This window comes from Canis lupus, chromosome 33, assembly GCF_011100685.1.
Source record: "Canis lupus familiaris isolate Mischka breed German Shepherd chromosome 33, alternate assembly UU_Cfam_GSD_1.0, whole genome shotgun sequence".
Taxonomy (NCBI): domain Eukaryota; kingdom Metazoa; phylum Chordata; class Mammalia; order Carnivora; family Canidae; genus Canis; species Canis lupus.
In genome coordinates, this window is record NC_049254.1 from 1,830,768 (window position 1) to 1,856,114 (window position 25,347).

General features: G+C 39.1%; 1 long non-coding RNA gene across 3 annotated transcripts in view; it reads right to left on the reverse strand.

The window, feature by feature from the left end:
* Nucleotides 1-2,320: 2,320 nt before the first annotated feature.
* Nucleotides 2,321-25,347, reverse strand: part of LOC102154029 — a 29,371-nt gene continuing 6,344 nt past the window's right edge. For 2 of the 3 annotated variants that reach the window (XR_005383105.1, XR_005383104.1), the window contains exons 4-7: nt 11,218-11,424; nt 6,463-6,559; nt 5,088-5,189; nt 2,321-2,938 (exon numbers count right to left, since the gene is read on the reverse strand). This is a non-coding gene — a long non-coding RNA (uncharacterized LOC102154029). Of the gene's footprint in view, nt 2,939-5,087; nt 5,190-6,462; nt 6,560-11,217; nt 11,425-14,409; nt 14,518-25,347 lie in introns of those variants that run through there. The other variant, XR_005383106.1, reaches the window with a different exon arrangement.

Here is a 25,347-nt window from a genome sequence, read left to right on the forward strand (position 1 = left end):
TGCTGAGGCACAAGGAGAGAAAAAGCTCTGTCCAGGTGGTCATTGCCATCCAGGTAGTAACGACTTCTGGCTGCTGATGTACAATCTAGTTTCCAATGAGGATCATTTTGTCTGAAGCAGTTGTTTGTCACTTATTCTTTCCCATAAGTAATTGGTTAACAGCACTTAAATATTTTCACTGAAATGATTATAGAAATTCAATAAAAGGATAGAAGACGTTATTTCATTATTTCTTATGCATTCTTTTCTTCAACTTTTTAAATATAATATATATGTTTTAAAAGAAAATTATTGATAGGGATTAAGTCTACAAACATAATAGTAAGGAAGTTTGAAAAACCAGTATAACAATAAAATTTTGCTGAAATCATGATGCTACTTAAATTCATGCAATAACTGCGAATATAACAGTGGTTACTAAAAGCTTTGGCTTAATAATGAAAACATATCCTGTTTCAAGGTATTTACAATCATCCTGAAAAAGCAATATTAATACACTGGAAAAAAAAAACAGGTTACAATGTGCAACAAAACCTGAATGTTACCATCAAATACTGCAAATCTTATGAAAATTAACTTCCTTTTATAGTGAATCATTTTAATACATAATTGTTAAATAAGGTGGCATAACTCCAAATACTGATGGAATTCAGATAAAGAAGAAATTAAATGAAATATAGGGTATTCGAATTATGAACTAGTATTTGGTGAACAGAAAGTATATTTTTAAAATAGGATTAAAAATAAAATAAAAATAGGATTGGAGGAGGACATTGCCAATTAGAAAAAAATGCTATCAGATGTTATGAGCAGGGATTATCCTGGACCAATGAGGCCTCATTTCTCTGGTGGATGAAACACACTTTTAAATTACTTTAATGAATATTGTTTTCCCTTCACCCCAAATTTTTAAGAAGTTGAAAGCTGAGTGATTGTTAGGATAATTTCAACTCATGTCAAAAAATAAATTATAGAAAACTAAGTTGGAGAAAAAAATAGACAAAACACAATTTCTTTTCTGAAAGGATTGAATTTTTGTGTTCAGATTTGCTGCTCACAAGCTCGACAGATTTTTGAAAAGTCTCTTTCTTGATTTAAAATGAAAGCTGAGTGAGAAATGTTCTTGAATTCATTAGACTAATATAACACTTCATAGTTTACAAGTATAATGATTTACGTTACTTATTTTATCCTGGACTGGAGAGAGGATAACTGCTTCCAGGGTCACCCCTGTCCATCTGTGTGACTTTGGCCTTTTGTTTTTCTATTTCAAACTTCTTTCGAAGTTTAGTTTTCCACTATATGGAATAACTTACCACATAGAGTTGTTGTAAATCCTTTGTGCTTGCTATAGAGCTGGCGCTCCAGCGTTAGCCCCCCCCCCCCATGCAGACTAAGCAGGGCCTCTATTTAAATAATGACAAAATTTGGAAAAACTCGAGTAACTTCTTAAAGTCTTCACAGATTGACAACAGACACATAACAGTAGTTTTCAGATTTACCGTCTTGTGATCTTTCTGTTGTGTCGTATAGCTGCAAATACAAATAATTTTTCATATGCTTATATGGATAGATGGGAGAGTCTCTAGGTACATTTTTACCTATATTTAACAAAGCCAATTTGGCTTCTGTATTTAAGTGGTGTACACTTAAATATGCTTCTTAAACTGTGTCCAGGGGGTATGTGTCCCTGTGCCCTTGTTATTCAAAACCACAGACTAAACTTGGAGCATTTTAAAGATGGAGGAAAGGGCAATATTTTATGTCAAAATAAAAACCACATATAAACCATATGCAATGAGGTAGGCTATTTTTTAATATAAAGCAAGAACTGTGCTTCAGAAGTTTGTTTTAGATCATATCCCAGTCTCTGGTCCATCGGGTCATGTTTTGTGCTGTGCCTGATAGGTTGAAAGGAAGGTTTGACGAGCACTGAACTACCATGTTAAAGATCACAGAGGCACCTGTGTTCACGGAAGTCTACATTTTGCAGAATATAGGTTAGAGATTGGCTGGTCTCTAACCCTGTCCATACTGGAGTCTCTAAATATTCTTGTATCTACTCTCCAGCATTTCTCCTCCTCCAACTGGAGCGAAGGAGCGCTCAGCAGAGCACAGCCAAGGCAGCCCGAGGGAGGGAACACGGAAGGCCTGCTCTAAACGACGCACAGTGCCTTCCGTATTCTAAGGGGCAGGATTTTTCTGGAGGTGAAATTTAAAAGCCTTTTTTTTTTTTTTTTAAGATTTTATTTTTTTATTCATGAGAGACACTGAAAGAGGCAGAGACACAGGCAGAGGGAGAAGCAAGGCTCCATGCGGGGACTCGATCCCGGGACCCCGGGGTCACGACCTGGGCCACAGGCAGACGCTCTACCGTTGAGCCACCCAGGCGTCCCTGAAATTAAATTCTTAATTATATTATATTAAACGCCGTCGTGTCGGGGGCATGCGTGCGTGGTAGTAAATTGTGAATCCAATTTTCTACAGGGCTCTTCGGGGTGCTGCGGCCGAGATTCGTCAAGTCACTGCTGCCGCGTGCCGCTGGCATCCTGGGCCTGTGCCAGCTGGGGTGCTGGAGGGAGGCCGCAGAGCCTCAGGGTGCAGAGACCCGGCCCGCCCCTGCTTCCTGCCCGTGCCCTAGCGGCCGCAGCACACCTCCCTGCCAGTGACACTTGCTCAGTAAGCATGCTTAATTCCTATTTGCAGTTTTTCCCACATTCCCAAAAGTCTGCGTTAAATCGCTGATTTAGGCATTATTTCTTTTAAAATCATTTCCTTAGTGGCATGGTTACTATCACAAACAACAGTGACAGATTTTTGCTTGCTTTCATTTTTTTCTCCAACTTGATCTCTTCCAGAAATCTCCAGAGCAATCATACTATCTCTCATCTCTCCCCCAAGAATTCTAGATGGCTTGGATAATCTCCTTTTGTGATTACTGGAAGGAAAATATTCAAATAATTAAAATTTGTCTCAACACTACAAGCCATGAGACCATGAGATCTTGTTTCAAACCCTGTTTCAATGTGTCCATATAAAATATTATTGAATGAAGTAATTAATTTGGACTTGCAATTAAAAAAAATTCTCTTGAGAGTTTCTGTGGGATTAGGAACCATTTTTTTCATTTCCTTCACAGATGCAGCATAAAAATGCACCAGAAAACTAAACCACTATACTTCTCACATCTGTTTTTCCTACTTTATATATCAAAAGTCTTAATTTTTTTCCCTTTTTTTCCTCTTCTTTGTGTAATGCTCTATAGGGCCTTGTGAAGCGAATATTTTCAGCTTTCTACCATTTCATAGGAAATAAATACCCACAAGAAGATTTTTAAAATAGTTTTAAAGCTTTTATTTTGAAGATTTTTAATCTTTCAGAAAAGTAGAAAGAGTTCAATAATAATTTCTCATATGCCCGTTGTTATGGCTAATTTTATGTGTCTACCTGGCTAGGCCAGAGTGCCCAGATATTTAATCAGTGCTATTCTGGATTTTTCTGTGAAGGTGTATTTGGATGAGATTACCATTTAAAATCGCTGGACTTTGAGTAAAACAGATTGCCCTATAAAATGTGGATAAGCCTCATCTAATCAGTTGAAGGCCTAAATAGAATAAGAGACTGATCTCCCCTGAGCAGAAGAGAATTCTCTCAACGGACAGTCTTCACACCTGAACTCCAACAGGGGCTTTTCTCTGATTTTCAGCCCACTGACCCACTCTACAGATTTGGGACTTGCCAGCCTTCATAATCATGGAAACACATTTCTTAAACTATATATATTAATAATTATATAAATATATAAATATTTTACATATATAATTTAAAATAAATTTACTCACACACATACTCACATACATACAATACACACACACATACACACCTTATTGGTTCTACTTCTCTGGAAAACCTTGAAAAATACACCCATTATCGCTGTTAGCAATTGGCAGTTTCTCTATTTTCTTAATCTATTTTTGTTTGCAATTATTTAGAATAAACTCAGACATCATGACATTTCATCCTTAAGTAACCAATACACTACCATTGGTAATCTCTGAAAATAATATTTTCCCACAAAAGATAATACTATTATCACACTTAACAAATTTAATAATTCTTTATATCAGTTAATACTTACTCCATCTTGAAATCCTCCCAACGGTCCAAAAAATGTCTTGTTCAAACAAGAAGCCAATTAAGAACCAATCATTGTCTTGGGGTGTGATTAGACATAATACTTTATAGGTGATGCTGTGTAGGTCATAATAAGAAGCACGTAATGTCGGCACTATTAGTGATGCGAACTTTAAACTCTGGTTCTGGAGGATCTGAAAGGAGCCTGACCTCTCCTTTGTAAAATTACATCTTTTTCTTTTTGTTACCTGCAAATAATCTTTGTGACAATATTTTGACATCCCATAAAAATATGTAACAACCTTTTATCTCATGATTTTATCATCCATTAATGATCCTTACATAAAATTACATCAAATATTTTATTAGAGTTGCAAAAAAAATGTTAGCAAAATATCCAATGATAATTTATTATAAGATTGCAGGAAAGCCAGTTCTATCTTCCATCTCCTAATTTGTTCAACTCTGAAACACACTAGATAGAATTTTGGGTTGTCATGATTGCAATCAGTAAAAGCAAGTAAAAGAATTGCTCGGGATAGATGAAAGCCTACTTTAGGATCTAATTTGTGTAAGATGAGGGGAGTCTAAAAGACTAGTAATGCAAATATTGATCTTCAGGAGTCCCAGCCCCTATATCACTTTTAAAAATTAGTTGGGATATATTATATGAAATATTCTGATAGAATGAGGAGCAGATAATGTATGAGTTATGCTCGACAGTGCAAACCAAGGAGTTATTAGCTTGGAATTTCACACACACATCCCCCAGGTTTATTGAATTATTTTTATAAAGATCTAATCAAATAACTGTATATATAACCTGCTAATTTAACACCGTTGTTACCAATTGTCATGTATTTCCAAATGGTTTCGGCAATTCTTAACCTTTTTTCTTCCCATTTTTTTACATATTCACTTTGAATCATAGGTTCTTAGACTTTGAGTCTTACCTCTTTGGTATCTGATTTTCACCGTTCTTCCTACTACTGTATATCTTCTGCATATATCAATTTTCCTTCAACTTTACTAAGTCAGCAGCAAAGGAACATCCACTGAGGATAAATGGAAAAGATATTAAATTTAAGGGCTATGGGAATTTAGAAATTAACTTTCTGATAGGAACAAGAAGATGCTGAGACAATCCTGGAAAAAAGCCAGTTCTCTCTAAGTTTGTGGTCTGTTCTAGGAGATTGTAGACATTTAATTAAGATCCCCAAAGACTTTGAACACCGAATAGTTATTCAAACTCATTGTAAACCCTTTGAGGTTGACTCATTACTAATATTTTACATTTTAGGGTAAGTTTTTCCCACTGACACTAACCAACACAACCTTAATGTGGGTAAGTGGAATAGGAAGTTCAAGATCACTGAACTCTTGTAAAGTGACCTATCTATTGTTTTTACTTAATTCTTCAGACATGCTTTGTGGCTTTTTAAAGTTATGACTATTAGATTTTTAAGTTCTATTTTCCATCCAGTGGCCCTAATCTTCCTTGGAAAATCTTGAACAATAGGGACAGCTGTTAAAAGAATGAGCTCACCAATTAGTTTCATACTGGAATAATAAATAGTGTAACAAGTAACTCATCTTACTGTTTATTTCTTAAGGGATGGTGTGGAAAATGTCCACTCATGACTCAATTGCAATAAAATAAATAGGATTCGATCTGTATGCTTTGGTTGACAAATTTTCCTAAGCGTAGAGCTGTGCCAAATTAAAATGAGAACCTGTCTTCACAAGCTTGGTTGTTATTTGTCAAAGTATTTATTCATCTTTTTAGTCTAAGAAAAAATCAACGATGAACAAATTATTCTCTTAAATCCAGGTGGTGTGCAACAGTTTTCTCCTTAAATTAACTCAGCATTTAGTCTGCATGGTAGTCCATCATGGGAAGTAGTACATGGAACAGTATCTACGGAGAGATGATAGGTTTCTGTAGGTTCTAAATAAGTATCTATACACTGACATCTACTTGTTCTATTTCAGTGATGGGGTTTACTCATTTTACCTACTCTGAGGTGACGCATTACTTTCTTTAAATGTAGATGTCTTTTTTTTTCCTTTATATTTCAATGTCTCCTTTTCCTTCCTTCACCCAAGGAACTTATTGGTCTGTTGTGAACTGAATGTTGGTGTCCTCTCAAAATTCATATATGAAGTCCCTACTCCTCCCCCTACCCCTATCCCCAGGGTGCTAGTAATAGGATGTAGGGCTTTTAGAAAACAATCAGGTTAGATGAGATCCCAAGGGCAGATCCCTCACAAATGAATTAGTGACCTTATAGGAGTCGCCAGAGAACTTGCCTCTCTCTGCTCCCTAACCTGTGAAGATACAGCAAGAAGACAGCTATATACACCAGGATGTAGGTTCTACTAGGCACTGGATCTTCAGTCACCATGATCTTGGACTTCTGAGCCTCTGGAATGATGAGAAATAAACAGATGTTTTTTAATCCACCCCGTCAAGGATAATTTGTTACAGCAGCCAGAACTAAAATCGTCTAAACTAAATAATTGCATGTCACATACAAAAATAAAAATATGTTTGAAAAATAATGCTGGTCAACTCCAACATTGCATATGAAACCATTTCACCTCATTTTACGTTTTTACTTCTTACTCAAAAGACAGTGTTCTGCAGTTCACAAACACATCTTTCTGGACAAGCTTAAAATTGAATGTCCATTGGAATTATTATGTGGTCCAACACAACTTTGCTTCTCATTTTTGCCTTCACAAAGCTTGTGAAGTGAAGACAAGCCCAAAGACAGTTCCTATGGGGATGCAAAATGCCGACATTCGTTTCTGTGTGACCACCACAAGGCTAACTGGCATCTAACCTGGAGGTCCTCAAGAACACCCAAACTGGGATCCCTGGATGGCTCAGGGATTTAGCACCATGCCTTTGGCCCAGGGCATGATCCTGGAGTCCCGGGATCGAGTCCCATATTGGGCTCCCTGCATGGAGCCTGCTTCTCCCTCTGCCTGTGTCTCTGCCTCTCCTTCTCTCTCTGTGTTTCTCATGAATAAATAAATAAAATCTTTAAAAAAAAAAAAAAAGAACACCCAAACTTTTTTTTTAAGATTTTATTTATTTATTCATGAGAGACAGAGAGAAAGAGAGAAAGACAGAGACAGAGACACAGGCAGAGGGAGAAGCTGGCTTCTCATAGGGAGCCCAATGTGGGACTCGATCCTGGGTCTCCAGGATCACGCCCTGGGCTAAAGGCAGCGCTAAACCACTGAGCCACCTAGGCTGCCCAAGAACACCTAAACACATAGGAATGCCTTCCTATGTATGTCACTTCAATCAGAAAAAAAATTGAGGAGGAAAGTGATATTAGAGGAATTAGTAAGTAAGGGAGTGGTTGGGGAAAAAAAGAAAAAGACAATAGGAAGCATTTATAGTGGCTTTCTGATTTTCTTTGAATGTTCTCTAACAAAGTTCTGGAATAAAAGACCATTATAACATTATGTACAACTGGTAAACTGCAAAAATGGAGAGTTTGACAGAGGCCATTATTAAAGTCATCAAACTGAACAAATCAAAACCAAGTAAAAATAAAATATTTTTATTGAATTTATTATTGTATTAAATGTATTATTAAATTTTAACAAATACTAGAGACACTAACTTCAAGCAGTTAAGTAATATTAACACATTAACTTGAGAAAATGTTTACCTCTGCCTATAATGCTTAATTATAGAATAATTCAGGGGCATTCATTTGCTTTAAGATATTTTCCAAAGCGGTTTATTATACTGTTCCGTTTTCCTCCTGTTTCTTACCAACAACCCCTGTGCAGTTAAAAATAAGTTTTAAAAATTGTCTGTGATAAAACTCTTGCCTTTCTTTATGAGTAGGTACATTATATTAAATATAAATGGCATCAAATAAACCTGCAAATTTCTAAGCCATGCATGAACTCCTGTGGGCTTCTGCCCTGGTCTTTTGGCGATTCTGAAGTTGAGAAACTATCTCTTTATGGTTAATTACTTGCCCTGACACAGAACTACAGGAGAAGGTAGGACTAGAGGTAAACCCAAGAGAAGATTCCAAATGGCACTCCTCAAAGCTTGTTAACCATATACAGTGCAGGCAGAATGTATTTTCAAACAATGATCCACAGCAGCATTTCTTGTTCGACAGAATATTTTCAGATCCTTATCATTCCCTCATCAGGAAAGAGAGTCTGTTTTTCCTCCACTTGTCACCGAGTGGAACTTTATGGGTGAAATATACCTCAAGTGACACTGTGTGACTTTGAGGCAGGGTTGTCAGGAAGGTGTGGCTTCTGCTTGGCTCTGTTTCAATCTCTCAGGACACTCACCCTGAGAACCTGACCACCACATAGAACTTTGTAGGTGTTCAACTGACAGCTCCTGCTAAAACCTTAGGTGACTGCCACACGGGTTGCTAGTTACACATATGACTCAATGACTCCAGCTGCCAGGTTGCTGGTTGCCCCTGTTGACGCTGGATGGAGCAGAGACAAGCTGACTGCTGAGCCTTGCCCAGTGGAAAACTTGTCAGCAAAATCAACGTCGTCTTGTTTTTAAGCCACTGAGTGTTGTGGGTTTGTTACTGTTATGGACTGGACGTGGCCCCTCCCCCATCCATAATTTTAAGCTCTAACTCCTAATATGACTGTATTTGGAGGTAGGGCCTTTAAATAAATAATAATGGCTAAATGAGGTCCTACAAGTGGTACTTTAATTCAGTGGGACTGGGGTCCTTATAAGAAGATGGAGAGACACCAGGGCTCACTCTCTCTCTCTCCACTGACACACAAAGACTATGTGTAGACACAGTGAGAAAGTGACCTTCTCTATGCCAGGAGGAAAGGCTTCATGAGAAACTGACCTGCTGGCAACTTGGTCTTGACCTTCTAGCCTCAGAATTGTGAGAAAATAAATTTGCTGGTGTGTAAGCCACTTCCTCGGTGGTATTTTGTTATGGCAATCTGCGTAGATTTTGGAAGCATGAAGTAGAGTACTGCTATGAAAAATATCTAAAAATGGGACAGAAACACTGCCAGCTGGGACTGAAGGGGACCGAGAAAATAGGACAGAATGAAGCAAGGCTGTTGGAATTCAGGTGTTGTATAGGATGGGGCGCCACAGCTCTCCAACTTTGAACAGGCCTTCTCCCTCAAGAAAAGCTAACAATGACTCTGAAGGCAATTCAGACACCATGGAGGATGCCACTCCCACCTCACAGCCAGGGGGCAAGGATGTTTCAGGAAGGTTGCAGAGGGCAAGGCTACCCACAGAGCTGAGGGGGTGGGGCTCCCAGGTGGGACTGAGGAGGGACAACACTACCCTGGGCCTCAGAGGCAGAGCCTCCAGCCAGAGATTATTCTCAAGCTTTAAGACCTAGTAGAATTTTTCCCTCCTTGGGATCTGTCCCTCCTTTTGTATTTCCATTTTCTCCTTTGGGAACAGGAATGTCTATCCTCTGCCTGTCCTATCGTTGTACTTTGGAAGCACATAACTTGTCCAGTTTCACAGGTCCTCAGCTGGTGAGGAATTTTGAGTCTGGAAAAATCATAGCTCAAGTCTCACCCATACTCAATTTAGATGAAATTTAGATGAGACTTTGGAGCGGATGGTGGAATGGGTTATGATTTGGGAAGGGCTTCTTCTGGCATGGGGTGAATTCTGCACAGGAGAAGGACAGGCGTTTGGGGGGTGAGAGGGTGGAATGTTAATGACTGAATTGTGTTCCTCTCCATTCACTTGTTGAGGCCCTAACCCCCCGTGGGACTATATTTGGAGATAGGGCATTTACAGGAGGTATTTCAGATTAAATGAGGTCATAAGGGTGGGACCCTAATCCAATATCCTTAGAAGAAGGTGTCCTTAGAAGAAGAAGAAAAAGAACATGCCCACACACAAGAAAGGCTCCAGGAGAACACAGAAGCAGCTCAGTGTTAAAATCTTCAAATATAATTGCATATTTGTCTATTTATCCTTTTATTTTTGCCAGTTTGGGGTTTCATGATTTGAAGCTCTGTCATTAAGAGCATACATATTCAGAATTCATGAATTTTCTGGATGAAAAGACCCCTTGACCATTATGCAATAGCTTTCTATATCCCTGAAAATAGTCCTTATCTGAGGTTTACTTATCCTGACATTAATATCATCACACCCATTTCCTTATGGTTAATGTTTACCTTGTTCATCTTTTTTCCATCATGTAACTTCTAACACAGCTATATTTTTATGTTTATAATGAGTTCCTTGTAGACAACATATAAATGGGTTTGCTTTTTCATCCTGATAATTATTTTTTTTAAGATTTTATTTATTGATTTTAGAGATCAAGAAAAAGCAAGCAGGGAGAAGAGCAGAGAGGGAAGGAGAAAGAATCTCAAGTGGGGACTCTGAGCTCAGCTCCATCTCATGACCCTGCTATCATGACCTGAGCTGAAACCAAAAGTTGGTGCTTGACCAGGCCCACTGAGCCTCCCTGGTGCCCACACACACACACAAAACTCTATCTTTAATTAGGGTGCTTATACTATTTACACATAGTACAGATTTCTTGCGTATTGTTCCGAATGTTGGCTTTGCAAGCAAGTATAACAAATAGGAAATTAATTGTAAAGTAAGTTTATACAAATAGAATCTCACTTCTATCTGTTGAGTAGTTGGGAATTCTGACCAAGATAGTTTTGAAGGCAAAAAAAAAAAAAAAAAAAAAAATTGGGGGATCCCTGGGTGGTTCAGTCGTTGAGCATCTGCCTTCGGCCCAGGGCGTGATCATGGAGCCCCGGGATCGAGTCCCACTTCGGGCTCCCTGCATGGAGCCTGCTTCTCCTTCTGCCTGTGTCTCTGCCTCTCTCTGTGTCTCTCAGGAATAAATAAATAAAATCTTAAAAAAAAATATTCTGACACCAAAATTATCTTCAAGCTATAGATGATCTTGCATTGATTGATTATTAGCTTTTGGTCAAGTGCTTTTGTTTTGAGTGATCTAAACTAAGCGTCTTAGCACATGCCCAGTGGACTTTCATTTCCATAATTTCATATCTGTAATGATATGGGTCACTGTTTATCACTCATGTTACCGGTACCACAGTGCAGTGCAACTGCAGAGCTGATTCTGTCGCCGTCTGCTAGTTCTTCCATGATCATACACCTTTGAAACTTTGAGTTTTGCTAAAATAAAAAATCAAAGGAAAGGAACTGTTTTCTCATAAACTTTGCACTTTGCTTCTCTCCAGAGGTATGTATTGACTTTGCCACCTTATCAGTCGAGGCTTCCATCCTAATACCTAGAATATGAAAATAATAATATCATTAATATTAATATTAATTATTAATATCATAATAATATTTTCTCCAAAAGAATTTAGAAAATATGGTCACATTCTCTTACACCATACACAAAGATAAACTCAAAATGGATGAAAGATCTAAATGTGAGACAAGATTCCATCAAAATCCTAGAGAAGAACACAGGCAACACCCTTTTTGAACTCGGCCACAGTAACTTCTTGCAAGATACATCCACGAAGGCAAAAGAAACAAAAGCAAAAATGAACTATTGGGACTTCATCAAGATAAGAAGCTTTTGCACAGCAAAGGATACAGTCAACAAAACTAAAAGACAACCTACAGAATGGGAGAAGATATTTGCAAATGACCTATCAGATAAAGGGCTAGTTTCCAAGATCTATAAAGAACTTATTAAACTCAACACCAAAGAAACAATCGAATCATGAAATGGGCAAAAGACATGAAGAAATCTCACAGAGGAAGACATAGACATGGCCAACACGCACATGAGAAAATGCTCTGCATCACTTGCCATCAGGGAAATACAAATCAAAACCACAATGAGATACCACCTCACACCAGTGAGCAGGGGGAACATTAACAAGGCAGGAAACCACAAATGTTGGAGAGGATGCGGAGAAAAGGGAACCCTCTTGCACTGTTGGTGGGAATGTGAACTGGTGCAGTCGCTCCGGAAAACTGTGTGGAGGTTCCTCAAAGAGTTAAAAATAGACCTGCCCTATGACCCAGCAATTGCACTGCTGGGGATTTACCCCAAAGATACAGATGCAGTGAAACGCCGGGACACCTGCACCCCGATGTTTCTAGCAGCAATGGCCACAATAGCCAAACTGTGGAAGGAGCCTCGGTGTCCATCGAAAGATGATGGATAGAGAAGCTGTGGTCTGTGTATCTGTGTATACAGTGGGATATTACTCAGCCCTTAGAAACGACAAATACCCACCATTTGCTTCGATGTGGATGGAACTGGAGGGTATTATGTTGAGTGAAATAAGTCAATTGGAAAAGGACACATTATATGGTCTCATTCATTTGGGGAATATAAAAATTAGTGAAAGGGAATAAAGGGAAAGGAGAGAAAATGAGTGAAAATATCGGTGAGGGTGACAAAACATGAGACACCTAACTCTGGGAAATGAACAAGGGGTAGTGGAAGGGGAGGTGGGCAGGCGGTTGGGGTGACTGAGTGATGGGCATTGAGGGGGGCACTTGGCAGGATGAGCACTGGGTGTTATGCTAAATGTTGGCAAATTGAACTCCAATTTAAAAAATTTAAAAAAAAAAAAGAAAAGAAAATATGGTCACAAGAGAAAAAGCGGATATTTCCAAAGATTTCCCTTATGTCTGTGTCTCTGGATGCAAATCTTTCCTTTTTATTGCTCCCTCTCCTGAAAAGGCATCCATAGTATAGATAAGACAGTCTTCTCTCTTCTCTTTTGCTTAGTACATTTAACTGATGAAAAGCAGAATGCTGATATTATCCAGAGACAGCCAAATTGCCCTTAAGGGAAGGTGTCTGAATCACTTGCTGGGCTATAAAAGGGATTGCTAAAAATTCAAATGATAACAAACTGTTGTAACAAAAACCATCATTTTTAAGGATTCTATCTCATTTTTCAACTTGGTGTTAGCTAGAAAAGAACAAGTAGAAGGAAATAATGCATGGAAAATAACAGAAGTTCACTTGCCTTTAATTGAATGAATGTGACTCAAATTTGAACTCCTGGTGTGCCCTGAAAAATTCCCTTATTTAGTTATATATTAAAAATGGAGAACTTCAGTGGAAGATTTCAGTATACCAAATCATAAGCTAACTCCACAGAGAATACCATAAATACTGATTTTTCTCAAACTGTATAAAAGAAAAAAAGATAAAATTCTGTTATAGCTATCAGAAATTTCTTTGGGACAATTATGAGTCTAGAGAAATCATATCAACTCTATATAATCTAGTTATGTCTACTAAGTCTGTATTTTACATTGAATATGTTCTGCTATATAACAATAAAGAGAAATATTATAAAGTTGAGAAGTAAAACCTTCACTACTTTAGAAACTTAATCTTGTTTCCTTAATCTCTAAAATTAAATAACCTGGGATCCCTGGGTGGCTCAGCGGTTTGGCGCCTGCCTTTGGCCCAGGGAGCGATCCTGGAGTCCTGGGATCGAGTCCCCTGTCGGGCTCCCAGCATGGAGCCTGCTTCTCCCTCCTCCTGTGTCTCTGCCTCTCTCTCTCTATGTATATCATAAATAAATAAATAAATCTTTAAAAAAATAAATAAATTAAATTAAATTAAATTAAATAACCTAACCTTAAAAATGTAGATGGCAAATCACTTACACATAACTGCTTTGTTTTTTTGTTTTTGTTGTTTTTCTTTTTTTTAGAGAGTGAGCACAAGTGGGGAAGGGGCAGCAGGAGAGAAAGAGAGAGAATCCTATGGAGGTTCCATGCTCAGTACGAAGCCTGATGCAGAGCTCAATCTCAGGACACTTAAATCATGACCTGAACCAAAATCAAGAGCTGGACACTTAACCAACTGAGCCACCCAGGCACCCCACACAGATCCACATTAAAAAAAAAAAAATCAGCTTGCATAAAAAGCTGAACCTAAATTTACAGAAGAGCTGAAAAAAATGTTAACATTTAGAGATCATTTTAAATGGATCTGAATCTAGAGCTCTTAATTTACATAATTAGTTATAGAGTTTTTAACACATCTAAGCTGCTACTTTTTTAAGATTTTATTTATCTATTTGAGAGAGAGAGCACAAGCAAGGGGAGGGGGAGAGGGAGAGGGAGAGGGAGAAGCAGACTCCCCACTGAGTACGGAGCCCAACTTGAGCCAAAGGCAGATGCTGCACCCACTGAGCCACCTGGGAGCCCCTATGATGCAGCATGTTTATTTGAACTTTAAAAAAAAATAGCATTTTGAAATATGAAGAGACAGTAGAGATTACCTAGTGTAATTATATTCCTTTTAGAATGGAGAAGATTTGGGTTAAGAAAAGATGAAACACTTGCCCCAAATCTCCCTGCTAGTTAGTTTGCCACAGGGGAATTAGAACTCACATCTAATGACTTAGAATAGTAACAATACTAAGTTAGAACAGGAAATTACATCACAGTTAGAAAATCTTTACTTCCAAGTAAATATCATTTTACCTAACGCTCTTTCTACCACATCCACTATTTTTGTCCTTCGATTTGGTTTCTACTGTTCATTCTATGTACCTGTATGATTTTGCTTGGGAATAACAAACTATCTCACTTTCCTTTTACTTAGTGTAGAACAGCTCATCTTCTAAAAATGAAAGCCATTCTTCTATCTTAAGCAAGACGATTTCTTCCATGGCGACTAGTAGCATTCAGATTTACTGACCCTGACAAATGAGAAGAGTAAGTTTTTAAGTGAATATTCTACCACTGAAATGTTTCTTGACTAACAAATGATTTCCTCTGCTCGTTTGGCCTACGCTGAAGTTCAACCACTCATCTGTATGAAATCCCTCAATGTGTATAGTTACTTTTTTCCCTTAAGTACTTATCATTGGGTATGAAATGATCTTAGAAATGTTTTCTAACATACTACAATGGCAGAAAATAGAAGGCTAAATCACTTTATTCTATTTTATGAATTGTTCGCTATTCTGCTTTCTTAAGCATCTTCTTCTAAGCTTCTATTATGTAAAATGTTGACAGTCATATCTTGAGAGAAAATAGAATTGAAATTGTAATGAATGTCTCTAATGGAGATCAGGGTATAAAAAAAGAAATGTGTTATTTTTGAATAACAGGTGGAATGTGGTGACACTCAAACCCATCATTTTAACATTTGAGGGGAACTACCAAAGAGAGATAGATATGCTGAAAATAGAAAAAAGAGCACATTATTCAGAAGCACAATATTAAATTGTTTTATACATTTGTTTCTATCTATAAGGTGCCACAATATTGGACTATATCCTCAAATCTGATCGATCTGCAAATAAATTTGAGTTTATGTATATAAGCATAAAATGTGGATATAAAGAAAACTCCCAGGGCATCTGGGTGGCTTGGTCAGTTAAGTGTCTGCCTTGGGCTGGGATCATCCCCGTGTCAGTCTCACCTCTCACTCTTCTTCTGCCCATCCCCCTGCCATGCTCTCTCTCTCTCTCTCTCTCTCTGTCTCTCTCTATCTCTCCCTTTCTCTTTCTTTCAAGTAAACAAATAAAAAAAAACACTTAAAAAAAAAACACTCCCTATATTGGACTTATATTTATGTTTGTCTATGTTTATTTACTTCCTCTTCACATTAAAACTGTGATCTTTGAAGTTTCTGTATTAATAAGATAAGCAGAATAATTTAATTCCATATCTCAGGTATGATTTATTTCTCTTCCCTTTTGGGGAAATGAGCTAATTCCCATGGATTATCCAGCATTATATATGGTTTCATTATCTTTGTTTATTCAGATAGCATTCAGTTGCCAACTTGATGGTGACTGTAAGACACAAGCTAACAAAAAAAGAGTTTTTCATTTTGATACCAAGAAGTCATTAGGATTAACAAGTTAATGTTTATCAAATTACCCTAAACACTCAAGTGCTTGTTTTTGCATTAGTACAAAGGATTATCTGGTAAACCAGATTAATAGCAGTGAACAGTGTGATAAAACAAGAATCATCTGCTTTAAGGAATTAAGTAATTATATATAATTAATGGAAAGGAATAATAATTAGTGAATACATAATACTTATACAATAATCAGTTAACACTTAGAAAATAATTAACTTTCCTAATGACCATTTTCAACAAAATTAATGTATTTTGCATGAGTAACTAGTGACAAGTAAAATACTAATAGCTCCTCATTACAGCACCGCCAGAGGGGGTAGAAAGAATATGGTGAGAGCAAACCTTCATGTTTTTCATTAGTATACTCATGGTTCTTTTCCTGAAAAGTAACAACCAGATCCTAATATTGTGCTTCTTAATCTCCATTCAAAGAATAACAATGGTTCCCCACTACTTACAAGATTAAACCTCAGTACTACAGCCTGACACTTAATCTGATTAAAATCCAACCCAGGTTCTTCCCCAAATTTTACTTCACTCTTCTATTTCTGCTTTTTAAATAGTTCTTGAATGTATAAAATGACTACCCTTATTTTCTTGAAGTTAAGAATTTGGATAATTGATGGCAAGGTGATCAAAATTCAAAGTACTTTAGCTTGCCAGATATTATAATGATCTTTCAAATGATGCTGAACTTCCTCATTAAGATCAGTATTCAGAAAAATAATAACCAGTCATCACCAGAAAAAGAACTAAGTCCTGCTTAACGAAATAATGAAATAAAACTTCCATTGGGACTACACCTGCTTCCAAATGCTCTGCAGTTATTGTCAACTCTTCTAGGACATGGTATATGCTGTAGGAATTTCCCTTATTTTTCCATCCTTGACTTTTGAACATTTGCCTCGGTATCTAATCAGTTGGGCGGCCCAAGATTTGCCCATCTTAGACACCTACCTGCTGTTCTTGGCAAAATATCCACTGGGAGTCTTTTTGAAACATGAAGCTGAACTACAGGGGGAAAAAAGATACACAAGAGACTAACTTAGCCCACAATATTGTTTAAAGGCTAGCAGGAGCATGACGGAAGGAGATCACATTAAGAAGAGACGGAAACAAAAAAATAAGAAGAGACAGGTCTTCTGAGAAGGCAAAAAAGACACAAAGACATAGGGAATTCAACATCATGTGGCCTTATCCGAGAGATGTGTAAAGATTATTCAGTCTGGACACCTTATTTTGGGAACAAGGACCAAAGATACGGAGTGGTTGATACAGTAATCTCCAGTCAGTAAGTGCGATATAATTTAAAAATGAGTCTTCTGATTGATAGCTGGTGTACAATTTTTCTGCTCATCTATGCTCTAGATCAGGGAGTGCACCCAAAGTGGAGTGCACCTACCTTAGAAGATGAATAAGCCAAACCACTGTACCGGGTATAGAAAATGTTAGCATTTCTGATTATATTGACTTTTTACATTTCAGAGAGAAAAAGAGATATGTAATTATGCTTTCCAAGATTTTAATGTTCAGATTGACACTAGTCGCCACATTAGGGTGATATATATGTAGATGTTCATGTCACCTACAGTGCGCAGCCCTGAGAAAAGAGTGAGACATCTACAATTAGGAAAAAATGGGATACAAGTTCGTTTACTTATGCATTTGCTTTCATCTATTGATACATATCATAGTCTATATTTACATTGCCCCAGAAAGTGAATTTATAGATTACATTTCACAGTTCTTTTTCTGTGTTTTTTTTTTAAGACTTTAAAAATTTATTTATTATGAGACACACAGAGATTGACAGAGACACAGGCAGAGGAAGAAGCAGTTTCCCTGCGGTGAGCCTGATGAGGGACTCAACCCAGTACCCACAGGTGGATGCTCAACCACTGAGCCACCCAGTTTCCCAACATTCTTCAGTTTTAATCAACAAGTGAATTTACAAATTGCATTATCTAGTTTCAATGAAATGAAACCTGCATAAAAAGGGGAAGTGGCTAAAATTAAATTGTTGCTAATCCTAATAGGACAGCTTTACTGGCTGCATTACAAAATAAAATCAATGAAAGTCTAATCAGATCTGATACAATATCAGCAAAAATATTAAAATCATCAAGAAAGTGACCAAAAATATGAATATATATATATATATATATATATATATACACACACACACATTGTCAGTAATGGCAACTCTCACTCTAAATGTATATTTTGTGTTGAGGTATCAGTTAATGAATATTATATTTGTATAATGAACAAGAAATAAATAAATGGCCAGTGTATAACCAAAAATATTTTGAGACCGCTGCTCAAAGGGACTAGATATCAAATAACAATAGATGAGCCCAAAACTGGAGACACCCCATTTGTCCATCAGCAGAAGAGTGGATGAGCAGGCTGTGGTCTGTTGACACCAGGGCAGGACGCTGCAACGGAAAGGAGGGGGTCATGGAGATAACCAACAGCTCGAATGAATCCTCAAAGCACGTGCTGAGAGCAAGAAGCGAGACCAAACAAGAGAAAAGGGACGTACCAAGGGATTTCATTAGTATGCAGCTCAAGTTGAAACTCTACAGTGAGTGCCAAAAATTAAAACAATGTCCCCAGGGATGGAAGACAAATGACATGGGGCGCGCGGACCTCCCGGGATGCGGAGAGTGTCCCTCCCGGTTTGGGAGCCCGGGCACCTCCCGTGTGCGCACGAACCAGGTGACACGTGCGTCCCATCTGAGCACGCGGCACTTACGACGTCCGTCCCTCCCCGGGCCCCGCGGCCGCCTCCCTGAAGGAAACGCCGAGCTCGCTCTCGTTCGGGTCCTGGTGTCTCCACTGTGCGCCGCGGGGCCCCCTCCCCCCTGCTGGACCCCCTCCCCCCCGCAGGGCCCTCCCCCCGCAGGGCCCCCATCCTCCCCGGTAGGGACCCCCCTCCCCTCCTCCCTGCAGGGCACCCCTCCCCCCGCAGGGCACCCCTCCTCCCGCAAGGCCCCCTCCTCCCCCAGGCCCTCCCCCCCCCGCAGGGCCCCCTCCTCCCCAGGGCCCCCCTCCCCCCGCAGGGGCCCCTCCTCCCCCCAGGGCCCCCCGCCCCGCAGGGCCGCCCCCCCCGCAGGGCCCCATCCCTCCCACAGGGCCCCCCTCCTCCCCGCAGGGCCCTCCCCCTTCCCCCCTCCCCCCCCCCCCCCCCCGGCCGGCGCTGTCCAAGGCGGGGGCTGCTGAGCAAAGGAGAGGCGCCCCTCTCGTGCAAGCCGTTTGCTCTCCCCTGAACTCCCGAGCAGTTCTCCTGTCAGCCCTGGAGGAAGCTTCTCCTTGTTCCTGGACCAGCAGTGGATAAAACGTTCCAAGTCCCCGCAGGCCTCGGGCTTCAAACCCGTGGGTTCGGAACCAGCTGCGGGCGGATCCGCGCTCCCCGCGGGCTCCTGGGCGGCCCAGGCAGCTCCCCCGGGCCTGGGGCTGGGCGCTCGGCGACCTACGCACCCGCACGCGCTCGGCCAAGGCCCACCCCGAGGCTGAGAGCGCGGCCGGCAGCAGGGCCCCGCGCCCGGGGGCAGCCTCATCCCCACTCGTGGGACCAACAGGCCGAGACTCCCGGGGCCCCTGCTCCGCTCCGCCTCGCGACCGCGTTGGGCGCCTCGCCCTGTGCCCGCCCGGCCCAGGCCGCCAGGCCCTGCTGCCCCCTCTGCAGGGCGGCGGGCTGGGTCGCCGGAATTGCTCAGCGCCACACCTCTGGGGGCTGGGGTGGCAGAAACCTCTTTTAAACCCACTAGAAACTTCCTCCCAGAGCACACCAAAACGCTTTTAGGATGTGACAACTGAATTCAACAGCTCCTTGTAGAATTCCGTTTTATGAGCCTGCTGAACCGTCGAAGGAGCTTCTTTTTCCTTCCACTTACTGTTTTACTGCCAGCCTCACCCTAGCCTGTCAGTTGTTTCCTGCTAACTGCCTCATAAGGCATCCCCTTAAAAAAGCAAAAACCTGTGGGGGGGAAGCCAGCAGTTATATTTGTTCTATTTACAGCAATAAAACTGAACTCTAAACTTCGGGAGGGTTTCTCTGGACTCACAACCCAGGAGCTAGCATTTGAAGTTCACAAGCCTCTGACAAGTCCTGGTCTCCGTACTCCAGGCATTTCACAGCTAAGCCTGCAGATCATGGTTGTAATAAGCCCTGAAATTTTAACTTTATGAAACAATACCTCCCAGCTCCTTCACAAATGCAATACACTCAAATTTAATGTATGTGATTTCAAGGAAGAAAGGTATGAAATTGGAAACTAGTCTCTTGATAAGACATTTAGATGTTAGCACTTTAACACAGAATAATTTTTTTTCTGAAAACTTCCATTCTCACCACATCTTCTAACTAATTTAAATAAGAAAACAATTATTTTAATAATTAAGTTACCTAATTTAATTAGGAGAGATAATCTTTATTTCACAGAATGGTACTTTTACTAGACCTGCTGGAGGGAGATCCATGTAACCTCAGGTGACAGCCAAGCCCACAGCATCCTCCTAAGGAAAGTGGCCAGAACTGGTTCTTTCTTGAATATTATGCTTTCAAATGTATAGTGAGTGACATCAACCTCAGTCCTTTGATCACAACTGATTGCAAAAATAATCAGGGCACGAGTCAAAGACAACTACAGTGGAGCAGGTCAAAAGTGAGGCCAACCATCTCTGAAAAGCTTTGGCCGGAAACTCTACTCAAGGAACTTGCCCCATATTGAAAGATGATAAAACAAGCCAATCAAAGATTCATTTTTAGAAATGTTAAATGAAAAGATATCTCATATTCCTATTAGATCCTTGGTGATAGTGTCACAGTTTCAGTTCTCCAAAGGGGGTAGTACTCACTTAGAAGAACTTTCAACCCAGTATTTCTATAAAAGCTTAATTAGTTCCCTTCGCCAAAGGTAATTCCTATGTGCCTCTCTCCCTCAGTATTAAAGAATCTGACTAAATAACAAACACCAGCGCTGGGAATAATGCATTTGTTTTTATGTGCATGACAGAGTAAGTCAATAAAACAAAGCCTCATCATTGACATCATAGATCATATTTCTTACTTGCAGCTTTCCTCACCACTGGGAACATGTTTAAAGGGAATATAATTTGGAGGAACAAAAGGAATTAATTTAGCCAAGCAGTTGACTGTGAAAATTGTATTATTGAGAGAAGAATACTAATTGCAAATAAATAGGTGGACTGGTTCATTGTACTAAATTCCCACTTTCCTCAGGCCGTGCCTCGGTTAAAAGTAGAGCTTCTGTTTTAAAATAAAAAGTTGGCAAATACCAAGTATATAATGAAAATTCTCCCCAGTTTATACTGCAAACCAACTTCAATCATCACTGACTTTCCACTGACAAAAGCGGCCAACCAAAAATAAGGTCAGCACAAATGTTACCCAACCAAAAATTTTTAAAAACACCAAATTATAGCTAAACATATAAAAAATTCTTACACTACAGTTTGGATCTTATCAATACTTCAGGTGGGTGGTAATTAGATATAGAGGGGTCTTTATTTTAGCATGGTTAATCATTATTCCTCCCATAATTTTGCCTTCTCAATAATATAAACCCTGATGCAGTTTGCACAAATTTTGCATATTTTCCATAATATATACATTCTTATTTATAATGCAAATCTAATTATAGTCGGTCATAAAAAGGTAAATGATATTTTGCTACTCATAATTGGTTTTAGGATCAACAAAGCTATTATCACTCAATTTCTGCTAAGGGCACTCTATCTTCATATGTGCCAGGTACCAGTGAAACTAAGCATTTTTCCACGTTTTAGTCCATTTTTTTTAAGATATTATTTACCGAAGAGAAATGGGGAGAGAGAGTACACATGAGGGCAGGGAGGGGCAGAGAGAGAGGGAGAAACAGGCCTCTGCTGAGCAGAGAGCCCCATGACATGACCTGGGGCTCCATCCCAAGACCCCATGATCACAACCTGAGCCGAAGGCAGACACTTAACTGAGCCCTCCAGGTGCCCTTCCATGTTTTAGTCTTATCTTTCTGAATTTAACCTTCCTTTTTTTTCCCAATAATTTGAAGGCATTAATGTGCTTCACTACTCCAACCTTCATATTCCATCTTCTATAAACCTCTTTTTTTTTTTTTTTTTTATAAACCTCTTTTTTTTGTACTTCTCTTGAACGATGACCCCCAACCAGATTTCTTTGGTGACTTCCCTTCCCCCCTTTTCTAGTGACTTCCTTGTCCATATCCAATCACTGTCCTACTTTGTCTTCCATTTTCTTTGATCTTATTTTAACCCTAGCCCAGAAATTTTGTGCACATGTTTGTTAAGTTTTGGTTTAGAGAGTTTGAATTGGTTTTTTGAGGATGGTCTAGTCAAATAACTAATTGAACTAATTAGTCTTAGGTGGCAGAGAGGAGCCAAATTTTTTAAAAGATTTTATTTATTTATTTATTTATTTATTTATTTATTTATTTATTTATTCATGAGAGACACAGAGAGAGAGGCAGAGACACAGGCAGAGACACAGGCAGGCTTCCCTCAAGGAGCCTGATGCGGGACTTAATCCTGGGACTCTGGGATCATGACCTGAGTCAAAGGCAGACGCTCAACCACTGAGCCACTCAGGTTCCCCAAGGAGCCAAATGTATCAGAAGAGAGCCAAGTAGCAAAAGACCAGGATCAAAATCTTAGTTTCTGAAAAAAATATTGAGTTTAAATAGCTCTCAGTTTTACTTGAGATTAACAACATAAATTAAACTATTTGAAGGCATCTGCCTAGAATCTGGCATAATAGTAGATTGTAAATTCGAAAGCAAGTTTATAGAAAGTTGGCCCACTTTCTCAAAATGGCAGGGTAAGTGTAGTTTGGATAGTGGGTATAATTATTCTTCATCTACCCACCAATTGTTATCAGAGGACAATTTAATTCAATCAGACTTATCAAACATTTACTGGTGTTCTAAGAGTGTTGGTCATCCATGCTAGATACTATTAAAGATGGAATAATTTCAATATAAAAAAAAGTTCCTCCCTGTGCAAAAGGAGACAAAAGAAAGCCTGCAACTTGATACTAGATACTAAGCATTCCAGCGACTTTGCAAATTTAAATTAAACCATCCTTTCATGAAGAAGCATTGGATTTTAAACCTAGGTAATGAAAGTTATTCTAAATATGAATAATACTGGGAGCTTCCTTGTACTTTCTAGTGGTGAGAGATACAAAGAGAAGTTTAACTTCAAAGTCCACAGAGGGCAATGGAGGTACCCATTAGTCCTTGTTCTCCACACAAATCGTCCACAGAAGAGGGTGTCTTTTGAAACTCTAAGGCCATGAAGAAGATAAAACTAAACTTAAAGAGTTTGCCTCTGCAATTCAGAGTTCAAGATGCATCAGAATTTCATTATTCAAATGCACCCTTTCAGTAACATCAGATGAGATTCGATCTTTGGCTCAGAAGCTCAGGCTAGGGTGACGGAGAATCTGGAGGATCTCTCCTAGGTCTGATAACAGTGATGTATGTGATTTGATTGGTTGGTTCATATTCATGATTTATCAAACACTCTCTAGGTCAGTAGTTCTAGAATTCATAGAACCTTAGAGCAGAAAGGAACCATACGAAATCACTCTCAAATAAATGACTCAGTGATGGGTGTTTAAAAAAAAAGACAACCAGCCCAAAATTGAGTCTCTTATGCTAAGCCTCATGTCAGCAAAACAATACTTAATACCTAACATAATTGCAGATTCACCCTCTCCCAGGTATGTAACCTTTAACCAGTCAGTTTAGAATTACTAGGTCAGCACAGTGGGGTAATCCACTCAGTGGACCTCCTCTGTCCCCAATAGGAAGATGACTGTGAAACAATCCTCTCTTTCCTACAAATTTTCTTGACTCCTTCTGTCCATAAAAGCCTTTCATTTTGTACAGCTCTTCAGAACTCCTTTCTGTTAGATGGAATAGTGTCCAATTCATGAATCATTGAATAAAATCTATATGATCTTTAAAATCTCGTTGTATTTGTCTTTTAACATGGGAAGGTGAATCCTGTGGTAGTTAGGGGAGAGAGAGCATTAAGACCAATTTTTCTGCCTTTTGGAGCACTGTTTCATTCTACTAACACAAATACAGAGAAAAAAAGCTTTAGTCCACTGGTTAGTTTCATTTTTCTTCTATCTTTTAGTTCTTAAAACCTTTTGCACTCTAACCCTGCTTTCCATAAATCTCTAGGCTCTGCTGAGGTGATTCTTCAACATTTTCTGCTGTAATTGCTATTTATTTAAGCAAAAGAATAATTCTAATGGACTCTTTTTTTGGCTTGCATCTCATAAGAAAATGCGAAATCTCACCCCTAAGCTATTCTTTCAAATAATAAATACTTTATTTTTATTTGAACTAAAATTACATTTTGTAAGCATGTTCCAAATTACTGTTCTAGAAAACTCAAAATGCTATATGAGGCCAAAAGGAAATACTTTTCTTTTTGCTATAAGAGTTCTTATCTAAAAGAGCAAGGGATCCAACTAATTCAATACCATTTTACACCAACTCAATTCTAAATAGTCTGAAAATATGCTCATAATTTTAAGCAGAGTGCATAACTCTCCTTAATCAATCAATCATTTTATGTGCTGGCAAGAACTCATTCAAATGGAGTTGAGTGAAAAACAAAACAAAACAAAAGACCCAACATGCAAGAAAAAGAAAGGAAACACAACAATGTGAAGTCTAAGGTTGGTGTAAGAGGTTTTTATTCATACAAAAGAAAAAGGTGAATATGGATTTCAGGAGCCAAAAATCATCAAGGTAAGTTTTGATGACAGAGGAGGGGTGGACTGACAAGAAATAAGAAAGAGATACCAGAATTTTTCTAAGACTCTAATTCTCTCTTTGACATGTGTACGTTTGTCTGTAGGTCCACTTAATGTTGTCATGTCCATGACGGAGTAAGAAATCAACCGGGAGCAAGATATACCAAAAACACTTCTCCTTAGCCAAAGTTTAGGAAAGAAATTTATAGGATCTGGAAATTGAGGGGAGGAATGCACAAATGGAATGGTAGCTGGATGAAAAGAGGCCCAGCCGGGCTTTTTGATCATGTCCAGTAATGACTAGTCACGGCTGGGCCTGCAAAGTTTCCAGCCCTGCTGGGGAACCATCTGAGCATTGAACTAAATGACCCTCCATGATTCTCAAATACTCTAGTAGATCAATCGCATTTTAACATTTGCACAGCTGGTTATTTGGTTAAATGTGGGCAATTCCCCAAGTCCTCATTCGATTTTGGAATGTATCTGTTCACTTAGAGCACGCTGTAATGTGCTGCGTCCGCT